The 7,176-nt window shown below is 32.2% G+C and overlaps 1 protein-coding gene across 2 annotated transcripts in view; it reads left to right on the top strand.

Moving 5' to 3' along the window:
• Positions 1 to 779: 779 nt before the first annotated feature.
• LOC143055049 (uncharacterized) overlaps positions 780 to 7,176 on the top strand; it is a 42,180-nt gene continuing 35,783 nt past the window's right edge. For both annotated transcript variants that reach the window (XM_076228195.1, XM_076228196.1), the window contains exons 1-2: positions 780 to 883; positions 5,585 to 5,732. The gene's annotated coding sequence lies outside the window, so the exon portion shown is untranslated. The remainder of the gene's footprint in view (positions 884 to 5,584; positions 5,733 to 7,176) is intronic.

The raw sequence follows: 7,176 nt of genomic DNA, 5'->3' as shown, positions 1-7,176 counted from the left end.
GAATCTAATTAACAAAAAAATCATCAAAAGTAAATAGTTTTTTCTGTTTCAATGCCTCTTTTTCACGGTATGAGTCCGTAGAAGAAGAAATTATAATGTACTTATGTAAACCGTGCGCTGACGTCCGTTTGTATCTACGACATATATAAGAATTGAATCGTCTTCTATCATTTTTTTTATATCCGAATATCATACCTTCATGGCTTCATGTTGTAAAAAAGTAAACTGCATGCGTTGTGGTTGTTCTATATAACAAGATGTATATTTGTGACTGACATCAAAAGGAAACTTCTTGTTCTAATACGATCTCTATTACTTTGTCATACATTTATAAGGAGTATTGCTTGGGTTATGAGATAAAAAAAAAACAAGTTTGCAATGGAAAACCACTAGTCAAAGACAAAGTCTATACACAAGAGAAAACACAACAAGGCACTTGACATTTCACGAAACGCTGGACAAGGCGTTAATGTCCACGACTAGCAGAGTCTGAATTCAATAGTTCCTATAACCTTGTATAGACATCAGGCCCCAATACATTTCTTGTCAATTGTTTCAGTAACAAATATCCTCAAACCCCACAAGGATTTTTTTTAAAAGGAACTAAATTTCTTTAAATTTAACCTGTGCTTCAACAAGGACATCAAAGTTCTACCCGGTAGTATAAATATTTATACTATAAAATATTTATACTATACAACGGGTTTAATCAGTAAAATATTCAGATATTCTTATTTCATATAACAATGTATAAGTCACACATAACTGAGTATTTAAATTCAATAAATTCAATGCATCCGGCTTTGACGCCATTATAGTTTTAGATTTTAAATCGACGATAATCAAGTCACAAAATGTGACTGCCATACTTTTGGAGGAAAACGTAAGTACGGAAGTTTGTTCTTATATCGTGACTGGAAATCTACACACGCAGAATATTTGGTTCTGCAATGAAAACCGTGAGAGGATCGTTTTCCGGTAGTTCTTGAGTGGAGTAATTGTCACCGCTTCAAAAGGTATGTACATTTCTAAATCTCATTTTTCTAATTCAACTGATCAAAATATAGAAAATCGGAGAATGCTATGCTGTGGTGAACAAAGATATACATGTATCCATTACTGGTGTACTGCTCCTACAAAAAATAAAGGCGACAGTAGTATATATATATATACCGCTGTTCGAAACTCATCAATCGATAGAAAAAACCAAATCCGGGTTACAAACTAAAGCTGAGGAAAACGCATTTAAGATAAGAGGATAAAATCAGTTGCCCCACGAGAAATTACCTAAAAAAATGATATTTAAATTTAAAAATGGTTCTATTAACATACCTAACGTTCATTTTTTTTGTCTCAATCAATGTGTATGAATGTTGTTTTGGGCGGCGTGTACGCTGCCCGAAGTTGAAAGACGTCTTAATAAATCTCAAATTCATTTTTTACTTACTTCATGCGTGAGGGGATTGGTACTGATTGAGGATATAGTGAATGCATGAGGAGATTTGAATTCATATCTTTATATCCAAGCTATGGGTCGTTAAAAGTTGCCTAAATTTAGTTAGATTGGTCATGAAAAAACACATTTGTGTGCATAAAAAAACTGTATGTCAGAGATAGAATTTGAAATAAATTGTGGGAAGATAGGTTTTATCATATATTTTACGAAAAATAAATATAAAAAATGGTGTTTAAGATGTTTAAGATTTTGTTTTCTTGTATCAGCCCAGTATATATATATATATATTTTACGAAAAGAGTTATCAGTATAATTCTTTTTATTAAATCACAAGAGTCTTAGTTAATAAATAACTGTAAATAGTTTTGAAAAACATCATCTTTCTATTTACTCTCATATCAATACGTAGTGAATAAATTAGTGCCAAATTAACTTTAAAGATACAAAGGTGATTTTTTTTAAGGTCACAGACCATTAATTTTGTCTTTTTCATTTTGTGAATTATCTAAAAAGTAAATATGTGAATTAATACTTAAATGTTGTCATCAGTACATAATCAGAACACCAAAATAATTTAAACTGCTCAAAGTAAAAATCATAAAAATTCTAACTTTGCATGTTAAAAGTCTTAAAAACTGTCAACTGCCCATGTTAAAGTTAAAAAACCAGTAAACTTCCCTTGTAAAATCACATAAAAACTTAAAAGTTAAAAATGTAAATAGTGTATATGATGTTGTTGTGTTATGACTGTTAATTTATTTTTCATTTGTTTTTTGGTGGTGAAACTGTTCAACATACGAAAGTATGGTTACCCTATAAAAGATCCAAGGAAGAAGAAGTAATCTCCCCTTAAATAAATTATTTGAAAAAAATGATTCTAAAAACACAAAAAATGATATTTGTTTAATTATTTTTATTTATACATCACCAAGTTTTCTTCTAACCAATAAATTGCAAATACTCGGTCTAGTTATTTGCCCAAATCTGCAAATTTGAAGACATATTTTATTTCGACCCTCTTTCCCCACAACTAATTTCAAAATTCTATCTCAAAGTGTTATTTTTATGCACACAAATGTGTTTTTTCATGGATAATCTAATCAAATTTAGGCAAATTTCACAGACTCATAGCTTGGATATAAAGATAAGATTTCAAGTCTCCTCAATCAGTACCAATCCCCTCACGCATGAAATAATGTAAATTTGTAGTTTTTAGATTTTTTAAGACGTCTATCAACTATGGACAGCATACACGCCGCCCAAAACGACATTCATACCATTGACCGACACAAAAACTAAATTTGAACTTGTAGGTCTGTTATTAGAACCATTTTAAAATTTAAATGTCATTTCTTTCGGCAATTTCTCGTGGGGCAACTGATTTTGTATGAGTTTAACTTCATGTACAACAGTAAAAGAAACCATGTATCGCTTCGTTAAAGTATTCACCACAGCATAGCATTCTCCGATTTTCAATATTTGATCGGTTGAATTTGAAAAATGCGATTAGAAATTAACATACCTTAAGCGGTGACAATTACCCCACTCAAGTTTAACCGGAAAATCCTCTCACGGTTTTCATTGCAGAACCAATTGTTCTGCGTATGTAGATTACCAGCCGTGTATATAGATTTGTAGGTTTTCATTTTATACAATATATATCTGTATTTACTAGAAGCACTCTATCCTTAGCTGGTTTTATAATTGATTTATTTTCTTTATTCATTTCAACTTTGTTTTAACTATATCGTAATCATGCCATTGACCGACACAAAACCTAAATTTGAACTTGTAGGTCTGTAAATAGAACCATTTCAAAATTTAAATGTCATTTTTTTCGGCATCATTGTAACTTGTATAAAACGCAGATTTAGTTAAAATACTTTTATGGAAAAGTGAAAAAATGAGTGAAAGACAATAGACATATATGTATTCGAAAAGAAGAAAGAATTATAAAAAAATTGTAGTTCAGCCTGATGAGAATCAGGGGGAGGGGATGGAAAGCCCAACCCTTCAAATTCATGAGAAGCGGAAGTAATGTGTGCTTTCTAGTAAGTTTGAATGCAATTCATATGAAAATGAACCGATCGGTATTGTTTACTTGATGGATAGAAAATTTCTTCCAGCTTTTTTTGTAGTTTCTGAGGATAATGCGACGGAAATTTCATGGGACGGACAGGGGGGAACAGTATTGGTCTCTGGCTCGAAGTGCAGGGTATAACAACAGAATATTTTCATTGTTTGTCAAACAAGGACTTTACAGGCATCGATTTACGAGAATGTCTCCTGCATAATTTGTTCTCTATCTTGTATTGTCAATCTGTATATCCATGTGAACATATATATCAACAACAAAGCATTGAATCTGTCCTTTCTAATTGTACTTCTTAGGGAATAAAACCAGGTTTTCCATTCACAGTTAACCTGGACTAAGGACACATTTATCGTCCTTTGATTTCGTTGTCGTTGTGTGAACAGTGTATAACTTGCATTGTTATTTTGATACACTTTCCCAATTTATTTCATTATATCTAAAATTGAAAATGGAAATGAGGAATGTGTCAAAGAGTCAACAACTTAATTTGAATTAATTCATAAATAGTAAGTAAGGGGATGAAATTACATGTTTAACAAATTTTGGTGCTGAATCTTTATGTTAAGTTTTGATTTGGTCCAGTTAAAAAAGGTAAACAATTAGTACGTCTGAATCTGTCAAACTGAATTTTAGACCCCCTTAACACAGAATTGTCAATATTATGAGTAAGACCTGGTAGAAGGTTCCATAATTTTGATATAATTTGGCTCATTAATAGTACAATACACTGTAAAAATCTTTTTGAGTTAGAGCAGGTGCTTTTTTTTTAAATTGAATTTATTGTCTAAAAAAATGATCTACGAAATAACTGTGTTCTCGGACCAGCTCTTTGATGAAATGACACTGGCAAAGGCTTGTAACCCATGTATAATTTAACTATTTCATACAATCTAATGTTATTCAGATAAATTTCGTTTTCCACATATTGGCTGGAATGAGTTTTAAAGGTCTTACAGCCATTGTAGTTAAACTACCCAAATTCTTCATTTATTGTGATTATAAGTGTCCTGAAATGAAATAAATTGACGTAATCATCAGTGTATCAGCTGTATCAATGCTTCGGAGATGTCATATTGCATCTTTGTTAAACATTTAATGCAGAGCTTGGAAATCTTTTGCAAGAACCACTTAGGTATACGTAGAAATGGCCTACAACGTGAAATCTGACTATGACGATAGGGCATCTTTAACGAGACAGTAGATGATATGCATCTGTCACAATGCTTTGTCCTAGCAATGTTTGAAAATGTCAATTGCCTCTGAAAGTGTGACATAACCTCGGACATCATATCAGATATGTTTAGTACAGGTTTGTTTTTTAATCGTGTCTATCAAAACATATTGAACTGTGCATTCTTTTTTTCTCTTTTTTTAAAAGAAATATTATCGAAAGTTTTAAGGCTGTTTCATAAATGTATATCTTTCACCTCATAGCTTTTGCATGAAACTAATCTTAGATTATTGTCACAACAGTAAGGGTAAATTTGAATTCAAAAACTGTTCTACCTCCCAACCATGTTCCTGGCGCAATGGTTTGCAATCGACGTAGCTGTGTATACATATCTTGACCTGCACTGGTTAAAACTTTTAATGATTTTGATACATATCGATATTCTACTAAAGTGCTCATACGATATTCATTCAAAGACACGATTTGCAGTTTATTGCATATCTCAATACAAGTCAAATCTTCTACCAGTTACTTATCTCTTACTTCATCAATAGAAAGCCGTACCAATAACCAAAGCTCTAATCTATCACCCTTTTTGCAATAACTTAAAGAATCAACACGTTCGCTTTGAAATGTTGGAGTTGATTTCAAGGTACTCAAATGTATATGATGCATTTCTATATAACATAGATGGTTAGATTAATTTTGAAGTACATTGTCTCTAGCATCCGCTCAATATATTGAAGTTATTTTTTAAAGTTTCAATGGTTAACAAAAGCTAATTCATTTTGTTTCACATAATTTATGAAATCTATAACGTTATACAACACATTGAATATCTTTCTATACTTCAATATTTCAGGTACATCAGAGCAATAATGAATGCGGGTAGAAATCAGGAGGACAGTTTAGACAAATTAAACAATGTATTTGTTAAAAATATTGCCGATGCGTCGGAAGAAGAATTAAGAGAATTATTTGAGCCATATGGGAAAATCACGAGTTTAAAGGTTTGTAGAGAAAAAGGAAAAATAAACCAAGAATATGAAACAAAAACTGACAGTAATTGTTTACATTGGTAATTGAAATGAGATATAATTTCTATAGATAAATGTACTCGTATTACAAATTTGAGCATTCTAAACATGTATCAATACCATGCCAACGTAAATGAATTTCGACAGTTAAAGTTTCTATGCACAATGGACGTGTCATAACTAAGGTAAAGTATAAAGATGGTTTGTTCGTTTAAAAAGAACTCATTTCATAAAACTTTGTATGATAATCACTTACAATTGCAGAATAGAAATGTCAGAAAATTGCAATATGGAAAGGATCACTAATGAACAAAAAGAATATTTGAAAATTTACGGAATAACAGTGATGTAGTTGAAGAGATGGCACTTTTCATTGGCGATTGAATGGTCGACAATACAGTATTACTAGATTCAAACACAAATATCTGCTACCGTCAGATCCAAACTGACGGCGACAACTCGTCAACTACAGTTTTGTTAATCCAAATTTATAATTTGGTATGTTAGAGATTGCAAACATGTGCATATTTCTAATAAAATAAAATGCCACTTCTAAATAAATAAACTCATTTGAGGTACCAGGACTTTTGTACGCAAGACGCGCGTTTCGCCTTCATGAATGAGTTTTACACATATACCTCTTTACTGCTTTACTAAACGTGACGTCATACAAATGAGAACTTAAAAAGGTTATTACATTACTTTATCGATTAAAATTTCGATTTGCGACGATAACGTTACTATGGACTTGATCTAAAGTGTGTATCCGTGTGTTTGTGCTGCGTTGCTGGGTGTATACGCTTCAGGTCGAACAATTCACTCGTACACGGACGACAAATGCGTAGTATATTCTTTACAGGGTTACCCTAGTAATCTATTGGTAGCGTGATTAAGGAAATCCTGGTCACATAAAATAAATAAATGGATCCTGGTGCAGTCTGAACGAAGACTTATATAATATAAGTTAACATAAACACGCAGTCGAAAAAAAGTTCAGTACTGTATTATCAAAATCACATTATACATGTATAAAAAAAAATGTACATCTATCTTCAGGCTCAACAATACGGGTCTTCTCTCCACTATATCAACGTTACTGTCCTATCCTTAATATAGTTCCTGTCTCCCCTATCTCACGCTCCTTCTCTCTTTTATATAACTCCTACAAGCCCGGATACAAATATGGACTACTAGGGCATCGGGTTCCATGTATTCCAGGCTCGGTAATTCCGGTTCTCCGGTTCTCCGGGTGCTTCGGTAATCCGGGCTCCTAGTGATCCGTGCTCCTTACATAGATTTACTAGCGCATCATATCCAAATCATTAGGGCTCACTAGTCAAACAAAAAAACTCCTTAGCTACGACATGCCATGCAACTATTGATTTGAAAGTAACATGTAGCCAATGAAAAATATTAT

This window comes from Mytilus galloprovincialis, chromosome 12 (assembly GCF_965363235.1).
Source record: "Mytilus galloprovincialis chromosome 12, xbMytGall1.hap1.1, whole genome shotgun sequence".
Lineage (NCBI taxonomy): Eukaryota > Metazoa > Mollusca > Bivalvia > Mytilida > Mytilidae > Mytilus > Mytilus galloprovincialis.
The sequence above is the reverse complement of the archived record's forward strand: the minus strand, read 5'-3'. Positions and strand labels throughout refer to the sequence as shown.